This window comes from Neophocaena asiaeorientalis, unplaced genomic scaffold, assembly GCF_003031525.2.
Source record: "Neophocaena asiaeorientalis asiaeorientalis breed wild unplaced genomic scaffold, Neophocaena_asiaeorientalis_V1.1 scaffold170, whole genome shotgun sequence".
Classification (NCBI taxonomy): domain Eukaryota; kingdom Metazoa; phylum Chordata; class Mammalia; order Artiodactyla; family Phocoenidae; genus Neophocaena; species Neophocaena asiaeorientalis.
This window is the reverse complement of record NW_020172463.1, coordinates 860,811-884,029: the sequence shown is the minus strand read 5'-3', so window position 1 is coordinate 884,029 and position 23,219 is coordinate 860,811. Positions and strand designations below refer to the sequence as shown.

General features: G+C 39.1%; 1 protein-coding gene across 1 annotated transcript in view; it reads left to right on the top strand.

The window, feature by feature from the left end:
• FAM185A (family with sequence similarity 185 member A) overlaps nt 1–23,219 on the top strand; it is a 203,239-nt gene that overhangs the window by 110,479 nt on the left and 69,541 nt on the right. The window lies entirely within an intron of this gene.

The following is a 23,219-nucleotide window of genomic DNA, read 5'->3' as shown; positions in this document are numbered from 1 at the left end:
AACACCAACACCCTGTGGTGCCACGTAAAGCCTGAGGCATGCTTCTGCACACTAGACTACCAGGCTAATTTCTCCATACCCACACTGCCTGCTACCCGCGCAGCTCATGCCTACAGGCTTGTGTGCATTGCCAACTGGCCTGTCTGTGCTGCTCATGTGTGCACTCAGTTGTCCCATCAGACTTCACTTCCAAAGCATAAGCTCAAAGATAAAATTACTAAGGATTTCAAGACGGTGACACCAGAGCATTAAGCCAAGTGCAGGCCCTTCCAAGAGTGGATCCCTTTTTCTTTTTTTTTTTTTGGCAGCACCATGAGGCATGTGGGATCTTAGTTCCCTGACCAGGGATCGAACCCAGGCCCCTTATTGGGAGGACAGAGTCTTAACCACTGAACTGCCAGGGAAGTCCTGAGCGGGTCCTTTTTTGACTGCACAGGTCACACACCTTTGATGCCAACCCTGTGTATTGGCCATCGGTTTGCTCATGTAGTCAAGTGGACCCAGAGTCGTTTCTAAAAGGACCCCTTTCTTGGCTGGCAAGGTCTCTATTGGCTCATTTTGGTGGCATTGGGATGGTTACCCTTCTAACAGAGAACTGGTAAGAGGTCTCCATTGCATAAGAGAATGCCAATGTAATCTGCTCTTTTGATCTCTGATATATGTGAATCTGCACACAACAGAAGAGCGTACTTACTTTCTTCTCTTGCTGGAGAGGATAACTCCAACTGTCATAATTTTTTTTTGCTTAAAAATTTTTTTAAAAATTTATTATACAATTTTTAAAGGTTACTTTCTATTTACAGTTATTACAAAATATTGGCTATATTCCCTGTGCTGTATAATACATCCTTGAGCCTATCTTACACCCAATAATTTGTACCTCCCCACTGGTAACCACTAGTTTGTTCTCTATATCTGTGAGTCTGCTTCTTTTATGTTTATTCACTAGTCTGTTATATTTTTTAGAGTCCACATATAAGTGATATCATACAGTATTTATCTTTCTCTGTTTGACTTATTTCACTTAGCATAATGCCCTCCAAGTCCATCCATGTTGCCACAAATAGCAAAATTTCTTTCTTTTTTATGGCTGAGTAGTATCTCATGTGTGTATACATACAACATCTTCTTTATCCATTCATCTGTTGGTGGACACTTAGGTTGTTTCCATATCTTGGCAATTGTAAATAGTGCTCCTATGAACAGTGGTGTGCATGTATCTTTTTGAATTAGAGTTTTTGGCTTTTTTGGGATATATACACGTGGAATTGCCTGATCATATGGTAGTTCTATTTTTAGTTTTTTGAGGACCCTCCATACTGTTGTCCACAATGGCTGCGCCAATTTATACTCCCATCAAGAGTGTATAAGGGTTCCCTTTTCTCAACATCCTTGCCAACATTTGTTACTTGTGGTCTTTTTGATGATAGCCATTCTGACAGGTGAGGTGATATCTCATTGTGGTTTAGATTTGCATTTTCCTGATGATTAGTGATGTTGAGCATCTTTTCATGTGCCTGTTGGCTGGCCATCTGCATTTCCTCTTTGGAAAAATGTCTATTCAGGTCTTCTGCCCATTTTTTTGATTGGGTTGTTTGTTTTTTGATGTTCAGTTGTATGAGCTGTTTATATTTGTTTGATCTCAATCCCTTATTGGTCATATAATTTGCAAATATTTTCTTTTCATTTTGTTGATGGTTTCCTTTGCTGTGCAAAAGCTTTTAAGTTTAATTAGTTCCCATTTGTTTATTTTTGCTTTTATTTCCTTTACTTTTGGAGAGGGACCCAAAAAAACACTGCTATTTATGTCCAAGAGTGTTCTGCCTATGTAATTTTAAGGCTTTGTTGAACACGTATCACCTCTCATATCTATTTTATCAGATTAGCTACTCTTTGATGATAGGGATCCCCATTCTTTTAATATGGAAAATATGTTCTGAGATATGAATCCAGAAGTGCTGGTAAGCTCTTATTCCTGAATTTATTAAAGTGGCCACAGGCATATCATTGATTCATTATGTTTCTTTTCTCCTCTCTAAAATGGGAGTAACTAATTTTTCTGTTTCATAAAAAATATGTGCATATTAGATGTGATAATGCGTCTGGACTTCTAGCTTCCACTCTGCTATCTCCAGTTTTCTGCCAAAGCCATAAATTACACTTGCACTTGTCTTCCTCCTCTGCTACAAAACCACTTCATAGGTGGTAGCATGTACTCCTATCAGGAGGCACCACATGTCAGATTGTCTTTCTTTATATGATATTAACAGTCATTGATTTTGTTTGGACTTCTCCTCCTTTAACATACATGTTTTTAAGGCCATAAAGCAGTCTTTTAATAGAACCTATTATTATTAAGGCATCACAACACTTTACATTGGGCAAATAATCACAATTTCTTGTTTAAATCTTCAGGGAGTTGAAAATGCTTTGGTGATATATCTAGATTTATTTGTGTTAATAATCTAAAATGTGTGTCCAATCCATGGATGAAAGATGTTAAGGGCTTTTCCAGGAAAATAGTTTCTTCAGAACATTAGATCATATCTGTTATTTTCAGCTTTTTCTTTAAGAAATATTTCAAACATAACCATAGAAACTTCAACAAATATCAATTCATGAGTAATTTTGTTTTATCTAAACCCTTTCACTTCCCCTCTCCACTCTCCATATTATTTTGAAGCAAAACCTAGACGTCTAGACTGAATAATATATCCTGAAGCATTTCATAATAATATATAGAGATAGTTCTCATTCCATTTCACAGCTCCATAGCACCCCATTGCATAGATGTGCCACAAACTGTTCAAATAATCCCGTTTATAAATATATGGAATGTTTCCAGCTTTCTGCTATTACAGTTTTGCAAAGTACAGTACATCTATTTATTTTAAAGTAGATAGATTGGGAGTTTGGGATTGACATGTACACACTGCTATATTTAAAATAAAAAATGCCTTTCCACAGGAAAAAAAAATTATATTTTAAAGGCTCTTGGAATCTTTATAATCAAGATGGCATTAACTTGAAAGCTGAAGTTCAGGCAATCTTCTCAAAGCATGGCATCTTTAAATATGGTACAGTTTACCTAGGCAACAAAAGAAGGTGCTATGCTGAATTTGCACAAATTCCTCAGTCTGCTGAAGTTTTCGATCTCTATTATCTTGAAAACATTCTAAATATTTTAAGGCAGGTAAAACATTTTACATAGGGAAGCAACTAAAAGACACTATAACAGAATTCTGATAGACATTTTCAGAAAAACTTTAACCCTTAGGAAAGAAGGAAGAGTAAGAAAGTAAGAAAACACAGTAGAGGCAAATGCAAAAGTCTCATGCGAATTAAAATCTAAAGCACTAATTAATCTAATTAAATACAGGGACAAAAGGACTTTAAGTAGATACCAAAGTTTAACAGACAAAAAAAATATTCAAGGGACTTCCCTGGTGGTGCAGTGGTTAAGAATCCGCCTGCCATTGCAGGGGACACGGGTTCGAGCCCTGCTCCGGGAGGATCCCACATGCCGCAGAGCAACCAAGCCCGTGCTCCACAACTACTGAGCCTGCACGCTAGAGCCCGCGAGCCACAACTACTGAGCCCGCGTGCCACAACTAATGAAGCCCGTACGCCTAGAGCCCGTGCTCCGCAGCAAGAGAAGCCACGGCAATGAGAAGCCCGCATGCCGCAACGAAGAGTAGCCCCCGCTCACCACAACTAGAGAAAGCCCGTGCGGAACAATGAAGACCCAACGCAGCCAAAAATAAATTAAAAAAAAAAAAAAAGCTCTTTAAAAAAATATTCAAGGATCAGTTAATATAGGATTGCAGAGCCCATTATATGAATATTATCATGTGGCAGGCAATATAATTGAGACCTGTAAATAAAACGGAATAAAATATATTTGCAGGACACAGTGATATAAACGAGAATAATTATAAAACATCTAAATTCCTGGTGAAAGAAGAACTATATAGCTATCCAGTATAGTGATTCTGGAGACATGTATCTCCATAATACTTAAATCAATTAAGCAAATATTTATTGAGTCGTTTTATGAAGACCAAGAGTCTACAAAGATGCAAGCAATTTACAAACTAAAGAGGAAGCAAGGCAGGGAAATAACTAGCTCTATGTCATACAAGGTAAGGTAAAATAAACCTAAATAAAAAGCAGTGTTTTTAGGAAAGTAGACAAGGCTTAAAAAGCAGCTTGTATCCTGGAATTTAGATTTTAATCTATGTGTATGGGGAACCATTACATTTTCTGCAGAGAGGACTTATCTGAGTTTGTAAAGATGTTGGTAGCAGTGAGAAGAATGGTTTGCAAAAGGTGTGAATTTGGAGGCAAGGAGACGATTTAGAGGCTATGAGCCAGCCCCCGTGCTACGGGTAAGAGACAGATGCCACGGTAAGCAAAACCAGACAAGGTCCCTCACCTCAGGGGGGCTCACAGACTGGTGAGCTAGCAATTAATCAAAGAATCACAGACATAAGGATATAAATATGAATAACTGAAACAGGTGCTGTGAAAGCGTGGATGCAGAAGCACTTTTATACGGGCACTGCACATTCCCAGCGGGCGCCATTCACAGGGAAAGTTCTGCAGTGAAGCAGCCCTGATTGGAAGGTTAGATTCTGAGAGCCTGAACCAAGGCAGTACCACTCTACACAGTAGGAGTCCAAAGAAGAGAGGGCATGGTTGTATGAGGCTTCCTAGAACGAAAGGGCATGTACTGAGCTTTGACACAGGAAAGCAAAAGGCTAGTGAAGGAGAAAGGAAGATAAATAAAAGCTTTAGTCCCATTACAGAAGAACACTGAACTCCTCTATTATTTACACTTCATCTCGGGGCTATAAGATAGAGCCAAAATGGAAGCTTCACAAAGAATAATTAAGCAATAAACATTGCAGGGTATGTCCTGTTTTGTAAGACACACCACCGCTTCCTCTTCCTAAAGCTAAAGAGGTGATCATCATTTTGTTTTAATTTTGAAGGAAATTTGTCTTGAATTACAAATTACAAGAAGCACATGCAAAAAACCAAATACCCCAAGCACCAGAGAATGAGCCAGGATACACAAATGAGGTGACTCTTGTAAAACGGCAATGCTTGCTTCGAGAAAGATGTAGCGGGTAACTACTACATTGTCTTTTGATATTACTTGTCACTGAACAAGCACAAGTTTTGCTTATTTTAGAATAGTGGGAGTATAATGTAAAGTCAAACGTAGTATTTCTTCCTTAGTCCCACACAGAACATAAGCATTCTTTTTCATAATTTAGCTGTTCTAACTGCTCTGGAAACGTAATCCCGTGCTCCTTTCCCCGGCACCCATTGCTATGAAAGGTTAGTTACACGACCGTTTCTACAGTAATTCAGAGCTGGACCCCTTGGAGGAAGGGGAAATTCTGGGACATCTAAGTTTTTTGTTGTTTCAGTTTCCTATATTTATTAAAAAACATAGAAATATCAAAATGGGGTTACAAAAATTGTGGTATATTTAAAGTTGTATGGCAAGTGCCTCTCAGTCCTGTCAGTGTGTCTCTGTGTTTACATGCATATTCTCTTTTGAAGATAAGTTAAAAGCCTACATTGAAGGCTTTTCTTTCTGAGAAGCCTCTGGTCCACAGCATGACGGGCTCAGAATATTGGGCAGCCAACCCGACATGCAGCCTATCGTCACCTCAGATCCAATTAATTCAACAATAACAACATCATCATCATCAGATACTATGACCTTGGCAGTCCTCAATGCAACAGATACAATTATTGCACTTATTCATATCTAGATTCTTTATGTGCAATTCTATGTACAATTAATTATACAATATCCATTACTACCATACAAAGATTAGACTTGAAACATTTTTTAAACATACAGATACAGATTTCAGTTCGTGTTTTTAAAAAGAGGGAGTAGAAAAGCTTTGTCATTGAGACCCAGCAAATCAAACCACAACTTCTTTCTGTTCCTCAAAAAAACGAGAAAGAAAAAAACCCTCTCATAAAAGAATCCTGCGGGGGTGGGGTGGGGAAGAAACATTCTGGCACAGAAAAAAACCACTGCAGTCAATGTGTACAGATAAAATTTGTCTCATAATCAAAGTGTTAAAGTAGCAATGTAGCTTGGACCAAACCTTTAATTAAAAACATACATACACATAAAAGAAAACAAAACTCTTGAGGGGAAGCTCCAAGTGCATATCTAAACTTTAAAGTAAATGTTCACAGTACTAGACAGTTAAGTCTTAAATTATTTGCATGTGTAATCAGTGAGGAACCTGTTAATTGCCCATGATCATGGAAAACCCAAGACTGTTACAGCATGAGCTCCTTTCCTTGGGATGGAAGGATGCTGACAGAGCTGGAGCCCTACTTCCAACTCATTTCACTGTCCTTTTGCCTCTGTGTGCATACTCCCACCCTACCCCAAACGCAGACCCAAGAAAAGTTACTCTTTCTTCAAAGATTCATATGTTTTCCCCCCTTTCTTCTCAGAAACATACAGTGCCAAAAGGAGATCTATACTACTCATTTCTGAGTGGGTATAACATATAGCATCGTGATGGTAGCACCATCATGTGGAAGAACTGTCATGGAAACAGACATGATTTTTCTCTCTAACACATCCTCCTGGTTGCCCTCATCTGTGTGCAGATACCCCTGCCCAGTGGCCACTTGCCTGTGCACCTAATAATAACATTTATATAGTCCTTCAAAATTTAAACAAAACTTTCCCTCATATTGTTTCACTTAATCCTTACAACAACCATGTTCCATAAGAATTATTATCTCCACTTTATAGATGAGGGAATTGAAGGTCAGAGAATATAAATGACATGCCCAAGATCACACAGCAATAAATGGCAGTGGTTTTTCAAACCCATGTTCACTGGCCCCAAATTCCTGACCCTTTTCCATTGAACTCTATAGGACACTTGCCGTGGCCTTAGCAAAGCCCTTTCCTCTAGGCCTCCAATAGTCGAAAGCAGGATCAAGAATACAGGCAGGCTGATTGAATGCAACTTCTGTCGCCCTGAAGGTGTAAGGCTAGGACCCCTTCAGGAAAGAGCAGGCCAGTAGCAGAGTGTAAATCAGTTAAAACCAAATTAATTCTTGTAGAGCAGTAATTATTAGGCAGTCCATGAGGTCTTAAGACTGAGCTGTGCAAAACAATGGGCTATAGAATTTGTTGTTCTAGTTACAAACCAAAGGAACGCCTTCACATACACAAAGTATGACAAGAAATGCTGGATCTTATATCTGCAATAACTTACAGTCATTCTGCAAGCCCAGTCAGGCATGCCTCAGAAGCCCTATTGGTCTCCCTAATAGTTTGCAAATAATTTATTAGTAAGCAGAGACTGAGTTCCAAAGCCTGTGGGAGGTGTGGAATGCCCAAGTAGCTCAGAAGCTGACAGTCTTCCAGAAGGTCTGTTAAACAGAGATTCTACATGTTTGCATGCAATCTAGAATCATCACGTTGCAAGCCATTCCTCACTCTTGCTATGAAAATGCCCACGTTTTTCAAATTCCATTATCTTTGCTTGCTCAAAAAATATGAAGACACCTTCAAGATGACGGAGGAGTAAGACGTGGAGATCACCTTCCTCCCCACAAATACATCAGAAATACATCTATATGTGGAACAACCCCTGCAGAACATCTACTGAACGCTGGCAGAAGACCTCAGACTTCCCAAAGGGCAAGGAACTCCCCACATACCTGGATAGGGCAGAAGAGAAACGAAAAAACAGAGACAAAAGGATAGGGACGGGACCTGCACCACAGGGAGGGAGCTGTGAAGGAGGAAAGGTGTCCACACACTAGGAAGCCCCTTCACTGGCGGAGACGGGGGTGGCGGAGGGGGGAAGCTTTGGAACCACGGAGGAGAGCGCAGCAACAGGGGTGCAGAGGGCAAAGCGGAGAGATTCCCGCACAGAGGATCGGTGCCGACCAGCACTCACCAGCCGGAGAGGCTTGTCTGCTCACCTGCCGGGACGGGTGGGGGCTGGGAGCTGAGGCTCGGGCTTTGGAGGTCAGATCCCAGGGAGAGGATTGGGGTTGGCTGCGTGAACACAGCCTGAAGGGGGCTAGTGTGCCACAGCTAGCCGGGAGGGAGTCTGGGAAAAAGTCTGGACCTGCCTAAGAGGCAAGAGACCATTGTTTCGGAGTGCGCAAGGAGAGTGCAAGCCGTGGCTATGAGTGCGGACCCCAGAGATGGGCATGAAATGCTAAGGCTGCTGCTGCAGTGACCAAGAAGCCTGTGTGCAAGCACAGGTCACTATCCGCACCTCCCCTCCTGGGAGTCTGTGCAGCCCGCCACTGCCAGGTTCCCATGATCCAGAGACAACTTCCCTGGGAGAACACATGGCGTGCCTCAGCCTGTTGCAATGTCACGCCAGCCTCTGCCACCACAGGCTCCTCCCACATTCTGTACCCCTCCCTCCCCCCAGCCTGAGTGAGCCAGAGCCCCCTAATCAGCTGCTCCTTTAACCCCCTCCTGTCTGAGCGAAGAACAGATGCCCTCAGGCGACATACATGCAGAGCCGGGGCCAAATCCAAAGGTGAACCCCAGGAGCTGTGTGAACAAAGAAGAGAAAGGGAAATCTCTCCCAGCAGCCTCAGGAGCAGCGGATTAAATCTCCACAATCAACTTGATGTACCTGCATCTATGGAATACCTGAAGAGACAACAAATCATCCCAAAATTGAGGAGGTGGACTTTGGGAGCAACAGTAGACTTGGGGTTTGCTTTCTGCATCTAATTTGTTTCTGGTTTTATGTTTATCGTAGTTTAGTATTTAGAGTTTATTATCATTGGTAGATTTGTTTATTGATTTGGTCTCTTCCTTTTTTTCTTTTCTATATATAGATTTTTTTTTCCTTTTTCTCCTTTTGTGAGTGTGTATGTGTATGCTTCTTTGTGTGACTTTGTCTGTATAGCTTTGCTTTTACCATTTGTCCTAGGGGTCTGTTGGTCCATTTTTTTTGTTTGTTTTTTTAGTATAGTTTTTAGCACTTGTTATCATTGGTGGATTTATTTTCAGGTTTGGTTGCTCTCTTCTTTCTTTTATTACTTTTTAATATTTTTCATTTTTAATTATTTATTTAGTTCTCTCTTTCTCTATTTTCTTTCTTTCTTTCTCTCTTTTCTTTCTTTCTTTGTTTCCTTCCTTCCTTCCTCCCTTCCTTCTTTCCTTCCTTCCTTCTTTCTCCCTTTTCTTCTGAGCCGTATGGCTGACAGGGTCTTGGTGCTCCAGCCGGGTGTCAGGCCTGTGCCTCTTAGGTGGGAGAGCCGAGTTCAGGCCATTGGTCCACCAGTGACCTCCCAGCTCCACATATCAAACAGCAAAAGCTCTCCCAGAGACCTCCATCTCAATGCTAAGACCCAGCTCCACTCAACAAGCAGCAAGCTACAGTGCTGGACACCCTCTGCCAAACAACTAGCAAGACAGGAACACAACCACAACCATTAGCAGAGAGGCTGCCTAAAATCGTAATAAAGTCACAGGCACCCCAAAACACACCACCAGATGCAGTCCTGCCCACCAGAAAGACAATAGACAAAGGTGTCACAAAGAAAGAAAACTACAGGCCAATATCACTGTTGAACATAGATGCAAAAATCCTCCACAAAATACTAGCAAACAGAATCCAACAGCACATTAAAATGATCATACACCATGATCAAGTGGGGTTTATCCCAGGAATGCAAGGATTCTTCAATATACGCAAATCAATCAATGTGATAAACCATATTAACAAACTGAAGGAGGAAAACCATATGATCATCTCAATAGATGCAGAAAAAGCTTTTGACAAAATTCAAAACCCATTTATGATAAAAACACTCCAGAAAGTAGACATAGAGGGAACTTACCTCAACATAATAAAGGCCATATATGACAAACCCACAGCCAACATCATTCTCAGTGGAGAAAAACTGAAACTATTTCCTCCAAGATCAAGAACAAGACAAGGTTGTCCACTCTCACCACTATTATTCAACATAGTTTTGGAAGTTTTAGCCACGGCAATCAGAGAAGAAAAAGAAATAAAAGGAATCCAAATTAGAAAAGAAGTAAAGCTGTCACTGCTTGCAGATGACATGATACTATACGTAGAGAATCCTAAAGATGCTACCAGAAAACTACTAGAACTAATCAATGAATTTGGCAAAGTAGCAGGATACAAAGTTAATGCACAGAAATCTCTGGCATTCCTATACACTAATAATGAAAAATCTGAAAAAGAAATGAAGGAAACACTCCCATTTACCATTGCAACAAAAAGAATAAAATACCTAGGAATAAACCTACCTAAGGAGACAAAAGACCTGTATGCAGAAAACTATAAGACACTGATGAAAGAAATTAAAGATGATACAAACAGATGAAGAGATATACCGTGTTCTTGGATTGGAAGAATCAACATTGTGAAAATGACCATACTACCCAAAGCAATCTACAGATTCAATGCAATCCCTATCAAAATACCAATGGCATTTTTCACAGAACTAGAACAAAAAATTTCACAATTTGTATGGAAACACAAAAGACCCCAAATAGCCAAATCAACCTTGAGAAAGAAAAACGGAGCTGGAGGAATCAGGCTCCTGGACTTCAGAGTATAGTTCAAAGCTACAGTAATCAAGGCAGTATAGTACTGGCACAAAAACAGAAATATACATAAATGGAAAAGTAGAGAAAGCCCAGAGATAAACCCATGCACATATGGTCACCTGAATTTTGATAAAGGAGGCAAGAATATACAATGAAGAAAAGACAGCCTCTTCAATAAGTGGTACTGGGAAAACTGGACAGCTACATGAAAAGAATGAAATTAGAACACTCCCTAACACCATACACAAAAATAAACTCAAACTGGATTAAAGACCTAAATGTAAGGCCAGACACTATAAAACTCTTGGAGGAAAACACAGATGGAACACTCTATGACATAAATCACAGCAAGATCCTTTTTGACCCACCTCCTAGAGAAATGGAAATAAAACCAAAAATAAACAAACAGGACCTAATGAAACTTAAAAGCTTTTGCACAGCAAAGGAAACCATAAACAAGACGAAAAGACAGCCCTCAGAATGGGAGAAAATATTTGCAAATGAAGCAACTGACAAAGGATTAATCTCCAAAATTTACAAGCAGCTCATGCAGCTCAATATCAGAAAAACAAACAACCCAATCCAAAAATGGGCAGAAGACCTAAATAGAGTAAGTCAGTCAGAAAGAGAAAAACAAATCCCGTATGCTAACACATATATATGGAAGCTTAAAAAGAAAAAAAAGGTTCTGAAGAACCTAGGGGCAGGGCAGGAATAAAGACACAGATGTAGAGAATGGACTTGAGTACACAGGAATGGGGAAGGGTAAACTGGGATGAAGTGAGAGAGTGTCATGGACATATATACACTACCAAATGTAAAATAGGTAGCTAGTGGAAAGCAGCTGCATAGCACAGGGAGATCAGGTCAGTGCTTTGTGACCACCTAGAGGGGTAGGATAGGGACGGTGGGAGGGAGACGCAAGAGGGAGTGGATATGGGGACATATGTGTATGTATAGCTGATCTACTTTGTTATAGAGCAGAAACTAGCACACCACTGTGAAGCAATTATACTCCAATAAAGATGTTAGAAAAAAAATGATACCAGAAAGCACATTCATATCATTACAACAGTTGTCTATTGCCATTGCCTTGCAAACCTCCTCTGTCATTTACACCTTTTCTCTTCCCCATAGCATAGTCAGGAGAAACTGTGAGTCTACATGGGTCTGTTTCCTTAGCAATGATCTTCATGAAAAATGGGGTATCACTGAGACAGGCTGGGACCTAGGCCCCTTTGCTGCAGTGCTGCAGTGCTTGCACCAGGACACACCTCTCCTGTAGCAACAAAATACAAAGAAACTGTATGTGACTAAAAATAGCCACGTGCATGTGCAGTTGGGGCAAATTATGGACCCCAAAGATACAAAAAGACCAAAAAACCCAACTGCCACTTTTGAGGAGTCTGGAGCAAAACCAGGGTGTTGGGAGCAAAAGCAGGGTACTGAGCATGCCCCCTGCAAGCAACACCACCTAAGGGGTAGGCAAAACAACTAAGCCACCCCTCTGGCCTGACCCCTGGACACACCCCTACCCTCACCCCATATAAGGGACAAGCTCGCCCTCCCCCACCCACACCCCGTGAGAGAGCCATCAAGGGAATCTGTTGTTTGTTCCCGCTCCCCGCTGCTGCAGCAGGGGCCCCAGTAAAGGCTTGCCTGAATTTCTTGTCTGGCCTCTAGTCAATTTCTCTAGACTGGGGAAGGCCAAGAACTCTGGTCTGTTTCATCAGTGCTTCCCATCTGCAACAGCCCGGGTCTCTCCCTTCCTCCTCCTCCTTCTCCTGTTATTTCATCTAAGACTGGGATTAGTGGCTTTAACTCAGTCTACCAGGATGAGAGCATGGCCTAATGGAATTGACTACTTGGAAGCTCCTCACTTTGGGCTTGAATCTCATTCCTCTCCTTCCTTTGTAAACTTTAGCAAGATATTTAGCCTCTAAGTGTCTGTTTCCTTAGCTGCAAGATGATTTAAGAGTTGTTGTGAAGATTAAATGGGACAACGCATGTGAAGTCTCAGCCCAGGCCCAGCATATAGTCCTCAATAAATGGTAGCTTCCTCCCGTCACTGCCTGGTTCCTCAGCTTTCATATATAATATGCCTTAGATTATTTTTATAGGGAAAAAATAAACAGAGGTCAGCCTGGGCCTGGACCAAATTATTTTAGGAATCTATGATATGAAAAAGGCAATTTGGGTCCTCTTGAGCATGATTTTGTCCCAGAGCTCTCCTTAGGATTTGGTGTGAGAGTCCTGGTAAACCTAATCTTCAAATCCCACTGTGACATGTTTAAATCTAGGATAAGAAAGACTATATAGAATATTGGGTACTGGAGAGGGAGAAAGGGAGCAACTAAAAATTTTAAAAGTCCTTAAAAGAATAGGTGTCAACTCTGAGTCAGGGAAGAGTCAGCTTTAGACAGTAAGTAAAGCAGGCAAAGTTCCCTCTCCCATATCTAGAAATTTCACAGGCTCCTCTTTTCATTGCATGAGTATTTCCTGTTCTCAGGCTTCATCTGGCCCTAGGCAGATCTCTACTTTTGTTTTCCTCTCCCTGGGCAGCATCCCCTACTCAATTTCTTTCCTTCCTCTAAAGGCAAAGGTTCTTACATTACTTATAGGATTAGAAGAATATTTAGCAAGACAATCTTCCTACTTTACATTGGAAGAGGAAATTAAAAATAAACCAAAAACACCCTCTTTCTGAGCTGGGGAACAAGGAGAGGTGGTGAGGAAACAAGTTGACATGGGCCCCTGAGGCACCCTGTCCACCCAGGATCAAGCTCAGGAAATGAAATAGTGCAACTTGGACTTCAAGGACATCAGAGGGATAATGTACCTCCTTCCCCAAGTGGGACTTGGGGAACGTGGCAAGTTTCCAGAGCCATCATCAACTCTGCCCTTTCATGTGATAAAGCAAAGAAAACTGTCTAGGCAGAGAGGGGCCCAAAAGAGTTCACAGAGTGGAGTGGGGTAGGTGTTGAGTGTGGCTGGGAGTGCTATACCCCAAGTGCCCTTAGTGTTATGATGAAAAGACACTCTTCAGAAAGCTTTGTGGACCATACAATTGAGCATCAGATGGGGTTGCATAATTCTCAGAAGATGCCAGCATGAAGACCCATATCTGAGACCCAGGTGGATGCATATCTCAGGAGGAGTCAGCATGGTCAGACACCAACCACCCTGAAGTATTATGCTACCTAATAACCCTGAACTTGGGTCTCATGCTCAGGAGGAGGAGAGGAAAGGAGAAACATGAATTGAGTAAATTTTTTAAAAATTCAGCTTTATTGAGGTATATAATTTATGTTCAACAAAACTCATAATTTTAAGTATACAATTTGATGAGTTTTTACAAATATTGACAGTTGTGTAATCACTGCCACAAACATTCCCGTCACTTTTAAAAAGTTCCTTTCTGCCCCTTTACAGCCAGTGCCCCTTCTATCCCTATCCCCTCCATCCCAGGCACCTGGTAACAACCAGTATTTTTGCCTTTTCTAGAATTTCATATATAGAGAATCATATATATTTCTGTCTTCTACCATTTAAGCATAAGGTTTCTGAGGTTCATCTACACTGCTATGGATATCAGTATTTCATTTCTTGTATTGCTGAATGCTACTCCATTGTACAAATACACCATGATTTATTTGCCATTCTCCAGTTGATAGACATTTGTTTCTCATTTTTGGCTATTATGAATAAAGTTGCTATGAACATTGAAGTACAAGTCTTCATGTGAACGTATGTTTTCATTTCTCTTGGGTAAATACCTAGGAGTAGAATTACTGGGTCATATGGTAAGTTATGTTTAATTCTATAAGAAACTGTCAAATGGTTTTCCAAAGTGGCCGTACCATTTTATATACCCACCAGCAGTGTATGAGGGTTCCCACTGCTCCACACCCTTGTCAACACTTGGTATTGTCAGTATTTTTAGTTTTAGCCATTTTGGTGGGTATGTAGTGGTATCTAATTTTAATTTTGTGGTTTTAATTTGCACTTCCATAATGACTTATTATGATGAGCATATTTTTATGGGCTTAGTTGCCATTTATATATCTTCTTAGTTTAAGTGTATATTCAATTTTTTTGCTCATTAAAAAAATCAGGTTTTGGGCTTCCCTGGTGGCACAGTGGTTGAGAGTCTGCCTGCCGATGCAGGGGACATGGATGGGTTCATGCCCCGGTCCGGGAAGATCCCACATGCCGCGGAGCGGCTGGGCCCGTGAGCCATGGCCGCTGAGCCTGCGCATCTGGAGCTTATGCTCTGCAGCGGGAGAGGCCACAACAGTGAGAGGCCCGCGTACAGCAAAAAAAAAATAATATATCAGGTTTTCTTCTTATCATTGTTGTAAGAGTTCGTTGTATATTCTGGATACAAGTCCTTTATCAATACGTTTCATAAATATTTTCTCTCAATCTCTCCTGGTCTCTTTATTCTGAAGAGCAAAACTTCTGAATTTTGAGGAAATCCAATTTATTGGTTTTTTTCTTTTATGGTTCATGCTTTTCATATCTTATTTAAGAAATCTTCGCCAAACTCAAGGTCACAAGATTTCCTCCTGTATTTTCTTCCCGAACTTTTATAGTTTTAGCTCTTCTATTTGCATCTTTTAACTATTTCAAATTTTTATGTATGGTGTGAAGTAAAGGTTGATGTTCTTTTGGAGAGTGGATGGACAGGCATATGGATATTTAATGTTCCAGCACCATTTGTTGGGAAAAGCCTCCTCTTCCCATTGTCATATTATAATTATAATAACACCTTTCTCAAAAATTAACTAACCATATATGTGTAGGTCTATTTCTACAGTCTCTATTCTGTCCCATTGATTTAAATGTCTATTCTTAAAGCCATACAACATTATGTTGATTATTGTAGTTTTACAGTAAGTCTTAAAATGAAGTAGTATAAGTCTTCAAACTTAGTTCTATTTTCAAAATCGTTTTGGCTGTACTTGGTACTTTACATTTCCATAAATATTTTAGAAGTTACTTGTCAATTTCTATTTTTTGAAAAGGCTGCTAGAATTTTGACTGACCAATGAATCAGTACATCAGTGTGGAGTGATATGCCATCTTGAGTCTTATTTTACTTGAATATGGTATTTCTCTCCACTTATGTAGATCTTCTTCAGTTTCTCTCAGCAATGTTTTACAGTTTTCAGAAAATAGGTGTCTTGCATGTATTTCATTAAATTTATCCCTAAGTATTTCACATTTTGTATGCTATTGTAAATGGTATTGTTTTTAAATTTCAATTTCTAAATGCCATTTTTAGTCCTTAGAAATAGAATTGATTTTTGTTATTGACCTTGTATCTTGTAACCTTGTAAACTTTTTAATTAATTCAGTTAGCTTTGTATAATATTCTTTAGAATCTTCTACTTAGATGATCATGTTGTCTGCACATAGACAATTTTACTTCTTTCTGTCCAATGTAGATTCCTTTCAGTTTTTTATTGCCTTATTGTACTGTATAGGACCTCTAGGACAATAAAGTGGTGAGAGTGAAAAACTTTGCCTTGTTTCAGATCTTAAAAGGAAAAAAGCATTCAGTCTTTTATGGTTAAATATGGTATTAAGTGTAAGTTTTTCATAGATGACTACATTAGGTGGAGGAAGTTCCTTCTCTTCCAAGTTTATGGAGGATTTTTAATCAGGAATGGGTATTGAATTTTGCTACATGTTTTCTTTTTAATCCATTAAGATGATCATATTTTCCAAAAAATGATGCTGGAACAACTGATCTTTAACATCCTTATGTAAAAGAATGCACCTCAACTCATAGCCTGCATGATTTACAAAACCTAACTTGAAATGAGGCATAGGCCTAAATGTAAAACCTAAAAGTAAAAAACTTCCAAAAGAAAACGTAGAAGAAAATCTTTGCAACCTAGGTTTGGAGAAAGTTTTGGGTTTTGTTTTGTTTTCAGATGGGACACAAAACCACAATCATAAAAGAAAAAAATAGATAAATTGGACTTTTTCAAATTTAAAAGATGTGCTCTTCAGGTGACAGTGTTGGGAAACTAAACAAGAGCCACAGGTGGGGAAAAAATATGACCAAATAATGTATCTGACAAAAGACTGGTATCAACAATATATAAAGAACTCTCAAAACTCAATAATAAGAAATCAAACAGACCAACAAAAAATGGGCAAAAGATTTGAATGGATATTTCACCTAAGAAGATATACAAATGGCAAATAAGAATGTGAAAATATGCTCACTTCATTAGTAATTGGGGAAATGCAAATCAAACTCATAATGAGAGAGAACTACACACCTATTAGAGTGGTTTTTTAAAAAGTGACAATACTAAGTGTTGGTGAGGCTGTGGAGTAACTGGAACTCTCACATATTGCTAGTGGGAATGCAAAATTGTGTAGCTCCTTCGGAAAACGGTTTAACTATTACTTATGAAGTTAAATACATTTACCACATGACCCAGCCATCCCCCATTCATATGTAAATACACATTCAAGGGAAATGAAGAAATATATCCATTCAAAAACTATATACAAATGTTTATATTGGCTTTATATAGTCACCAAAAACTAGAAACAACCAAAATATCAACTTGTGGATATATAAACAAATTGTGGTACATGCATATAATGGAATAAAACTCTGAAACCAATTACTGATACATAAAACAACATGGATGAATCTCAAATATATTATACTAAGTCAAATGGCTATATACTATATGATTCCATTTACTATATGAGTTTCTGAAAAAGGCAAAAAGTATAGGGACAGATAATGGATCGGTGGTTGCCAGGGGTGAATGTTGGGGGACAAGGATTGACTACAAAGAGAAATGATGGAACTTTGGGCAGTGATGGAAAAGTTCTATATCCTGATTGTCATAGTGGTTACATGACTCTATGTATGTGCCAGAATTCATAGAACTGTATACCTAAAAAGGGTGAGTTTTACTGTGTATAAATTATACCTCAATAAACTTGACTTTAAAACAAAGCAAAACAAACAAAAAGAACTAAACCTACACAGAGTGCTGAAATGTAAACTATTAAAACAATGAAAAAAATTCCAAAAATCACCAAAGAGAAAAAGCAGACTCTCCACAAAGCAACTAAATTAGACAGATAGAAGACTTCTCATTAGTAAAAACTGTACCTCTTCAAAGTACTGAGAGCCAGTATATGTCAGCTAAATTATTACTTAAGAGAGCAGGTAAAAATAAAAACATTTCAAAGTCTGAAGAAACTACTCAGAGACTCTCATTGAATATATACAGTGAATATACCTCAGTAAAAAACAGGGGCTTCCCTGGTGGTGCAGTGGTTAAGAATCTGCCTGCCAATGCAGGGGACACAGGTTTGAGCCCTGGTCTGGGAAATCTCACATGCCGTGGAGCAACTAAGCCCATGCGCCACAACTACTGAGCCCGCATGCCACAACTACTGAAGCCCATGTGCCTGGAGCCCGTGCTCTGCTACAAGAGAAGCCACCGCAATAAGAAGCCCGCACACCACAACGAAGAGTAGCCCCCGCTCGATGCAACTAGAGAAAGCCTGCATGCAGTAACGAAGACCCAATGCAGCCAAAAATAAATAAATAAATGTAAAACAAAACAAAACAAAACTGAATCTAGAAGGAAAGAGATGAGCAAATAAATTGGTAAATGTTGCTAAATTTAAATAAGCATTAAATATAAATAGCAACAACTATCATGTGGCTTCAAAAACAAGGTGGAACAAACATACACAAGACAATAAATGACATGGAAGATGGAAGGGAAAAGACATATGTTAAAGAATTCTATTCTTTGAGAGGAAGATGGAGATATTGATTAGCCATTTGCTAAGTCAAGTGAGTATGTGAAAAATTTAAGGATAATGATTAGAAGTAAAATAGCCTTTCAAATTACTACAGAGGGAAAAGGTGAACAAAGAAAAACATTTAAGCTAAAGATATGAATGGAGAAAAAGGGGAACAACAGCAACAAAAAGGCCAAAAAAAGGCAAGGTTAATAGAAAACACAAAAGAAGATGGTAAGAATAATTACAAATGTAATAGTAATTACCAAAAAAAGTAAGTGGATTAAATTTACTTGTTGAGACAGATTGTTGAATTGGATTTAAAATATCTATCTGTATTCTGTTTATAAGAGACAAGTCCCAAATATAATGTCACAGGTTTGAAATAAAAGGATGAAAATATTATTATTAGATAAAAATATACATCAAGATAGAAAGCAGTACTAGAGATAATGAGGATCATTATTTAACGACAATAAAATTTTATCAGGAAGCAATATTAACCCTGAACCTATACATAACTAACAGCATAGCCTCAAATTATATAAAATGTAAATGGAATTTCTACTCAAAGTGTATATTAATGCTACTATAGTGTAAATGGTTGCAACACTAGTGCTACTTTGTAGAAATGGAATGAAGTGTTAGCACATACAAGAACTCTAGCCTAAAGTGAGCTTTTAAAGTTTTTCTATTATGTTAGCTTTCCGTTTGCAATAAATATTATCTTACACACACACACACACACACACACACACACACACACACACAAATACATATTGCTTTAATGTACAAAGTACTCATATCCACCCCAACCATGAGAATCTTCTTCAGATATTTGTAAACTAGGCAATTTCTCAAGGTGTTTAAAGTGAGGGAAATTTGACTACATTAAATAACAAGCTTTTTCCTGTACATCATCTACATCAAAATAAATAACATGTAGATTTCAAATAGGACTGCCTACATATTCATTAACTACTTCTCAGTATTGTTATTTGTTTAGATTATTGAGTTTATTAAGATTCATAAGAAGAACAGAGGTCATAATATATATTTATTTCAAAAGTTTATAATTAAGAAAGTTAGCAAAATCCTAGGGCTTCCCCCACTTAAACTGAATTCCAGAATCCTTTCTTTAGGTTACATTTTTTCTGAAAACTCTCTCATGCCCTCTGCTGTCCATTTATTGAAAATTTTTATTGAAGTATAGTTGATTTCCAATATTGTGTTAATTACTGCTGTACAGCAAAGTGATTTAGTTATATATACATTCTTTTTTTAATGTATTCTTTTCCATTATGGTTTATCATAGGATACTGAATATGGTTCTCTGGGTGATACAATAGGACCTTGTTATTTATACATTCTATACATAAAAGCTTACATCTGCTAACCCCAACTTTCCACTCCATCCGTCTCCCAACCCTCTCCCCCTTGGCAGCCACCAAATTGTTCTCTGTGTGTGATTCTGTTTCATAGATAATTTCATTTGTGTCATATTTTAGATTCACATATAAGTGATATGGTATTTGTCTTTCTCTTTCTGACTTCACTTAGTATGATAATCTCTAGGTCCATCCATGTTGCTGAAAATGCCATTATTTCACTCTTTTTTATTGCTGAGTAGTATTCCATTGTGTCTGTGTACTACATCTTCTTTATTCATTCATCTGTCAATGGACATTTAGGGTTGTTTCCATGTCCTGGCTATTGTGAATACTGCTGCTGTGAACATAGGGGTGCATGTATCTTTTTGAATTATAGTTTTGTCTGGATATATGTCCAGGAGTGGCATTGCTGGATCATATGGTAATTCTATTTTTAGTTTTCTGAGGAACCTCCATACTGTTTTCCACAGTGACTGCATCAACATACATTCCCACCAACAGTGTAGGAGAGTTCCCTTTTCTCCACACCCTCTCCAGCATTTGTTATTTGTAGACTTTTTAATGATGGCCATTCTGATTGGTGTGAGGTGATACCTCATTGTAGTTTTTTTTTTTTTTTGCAGTACGCGGGCCTGTCACCGTTGTGGCCTGTCCCGTTGCGGAGCACAGTCTCCAGACGTGAAGGCTCAGCGGCCCTGGCTCACGGGCCTAGCCACTCCGCGGCATATAGGATCTTCCCGTGCCGGGGCACAAACCCATGTCCCCTGCATCGGCAGGTGGACTCTCAACCACTGTGCCACCAGGGAAGCCCCTCATTGTGGTTTTGATTTGCATTTCTCTAATAATTAGTGATGTTGAGCATCTTTTCATGTGCCTATTGGCCATCTGTATGTCTTCTTTGGAGAAATGTCTATTTAGGTCTTCTGCCCATTTTTGGATTGCGTTGTTTGTTTTTCTGTTTTTGAGTTGTATGAGCTGTTTGTATATTTTGGAAAGTAAGCCCTTGTTGGTCACATCGTTTGCAAATATTTTCTCCCGTTCTGTAGGTTGTCTTTTCGTTTTTGTGACAGTCTGTTGTGGCTGTCCACACATGGTTTTTGTGACTGATGTCACTCAGAGCATCTTGTAAATCCTAGGGCTTCCTGGAAGACAGTTGCCAATTTCATGCAAGTATCATCTGTCATTCGTAAGGTGTAGGAGTTGTAGAGTTCATCGACTTATAAAACCTACCTGGCATTTTTTAATGCTGTAATGAAAGTACTTATAACAAGTTATCCTCACCTAGGACCTTGAAGTTGCAAGTCAGTGGATCTTTAAGGACAAATCTTTAAGTTTCTTATTTTTGTAGCACAAGGCAAGTAAATTTCCCTTTTTTAAACTTGAGAGAGATCCCTTTCTGAATAGATTCAGTCCACAGAACTTAACATGGCGACCATTTCCTATCATGGACAAGAGGCCTTGAATATTTATGACTTTGCAGCCTGAGAGCCTCAGGGGCTGATGATGGGTCGCTCTGAGAGGACTCTCTAAGCCACAGCAGTTGGCCCCTCTGAAGGGGATGGAAGACAAACAGAGGGGATCTCCTGAGCTCAGCCAGGAGCCAGGGGACTTCAGCCAAAGTTCAGGAAAGTCTGAAGAAGAGCCCTGGCGGGGAGGGGACTCCCAGCTGCAGGGGCCCCGCCCTCCCTGCCCCAACGCTTGAAACGACTCGGTCCCTCAATGAGAGAATGTAACTCACTTTACAGAATGTATAATCCAGTGTTGAATAAATTTGTTCCATTAGGCTGTGTGAAGTTGTTAATTCTTCATCACAGGGCAAGGTGTCAAGATTTAATCACTAGGCTAGTTTAGGCAACAGCTGCTTAAATTGTGGCTTTAACTATCAGAATAGTCAATCATAACAAAATTTCAATATGGAATTTTCATTTGGTATATTAAATTGTACATTTATTGAATATTAATTATTAAATTAAGTAAAATATTCATTTAGAATATTTGAGTCAGTCTTAGGAAACAATATATGCTAAGAAGTACATTTAAATTTTTTAAATTATAAATGTAATATATGTTCATTATTGAAGACGCATAAAAAAATGAAATAACTCATCTTACTACTTGGAGATAAGCATTGTTATCAAGTTGTGTGTTTCTCTCTGCAATTGTTTCTATGGAATATATGTTAAAATTCCTATTATTATAGAATTGAGTCTAAGGAAGGCTTCCTGAAACCCTTATAATTTCCTGGGTGATAGGAGTGTCTTTTGTTCTAATGAAGCACCTTTGGGTAGACTCCTGGATGAGGGCTGGTCACCAGAAAAAACAAGACATGATTAGAAGCTTGGAATCTACAGCCCTACCCCTGAGTCTCTTGAGAAGGAAGAAGGACTGAAAATATAGTTAGTAATCGATCATGCCTATGTGATGAAGCTTCCATAAAATTCCCACTAGTATGGGGTCTGGAGAGCTTCCAGGCTGGTGAACACACCCACACCAGGAGGGGGGACACATCCCAGCTCCACGGGGACAGAAGCTCCGGTGGTCCAGACCCTCCCAGGCCTCACTCTCTGCATCTCTTCATCTGGCTGTTCATCTGCATCCTTTATCAAATCCTTTAGTGAAGTGGTAAATTTAAGTGTTTCCCTGAGTTCTGTGAGCCACGCTAGCAAATGAATAGAACCTGAGGAGGGGGTTGTCGGAATCTCCAGTTTGTAACCAGAGGAGATAGAAGTTGTGCGTAACCTGAGGACCTACTACTTGTGACTGGCATCTGAAGTGGATGGGAGTAGTTTGGGGGAAATGAGCCCCTAACCTGTGGGATCTAACATTAGTGTCAGAAGTGAGTTAAATTGTCGCTTGTTGCAGGGGGAAAACCTCCACACATTTGATTACTAGAAGTGTCAGAAGTGAAGCTATGTGAGTGTGGTAGTTGTGTGAGAGTCAAGGAGACATACACAGAAGGAGAATTGTAGGATTTTCCTTTACAATTATGTTATGGAAGATTTCCCATTTCATTGAATAGTTTTCAAAATACAATTTTAAGTTGCATAATATTCCATACGTATACTAATTTATGTAACACCCTCCTATTTTTGGACATTTAAGTTGCTTCAATTCTTTACTATCGTAAGTAATCCTGAAAAAAAAATTCTGTAAATGTAAGTTTTTGTGAACATCCTTAATTTTATGTTTACATTAAATTCCAAGAAGTACAGTTTCCAGGTCGTGGATACACATATTTTTAAGGTGTTTTATGTATATTGCTAAACTGAACTCTGAAAGTTTTAATAACTTACACTCCTACCAGCTGGACATGTTCATGACCACAGGAATGGCTTTTAAAAAACTGAACGTGTAAAAGTATGCTACAAGTAAACTCTAAATATGCGGGAGAGTTATATATGACTCTC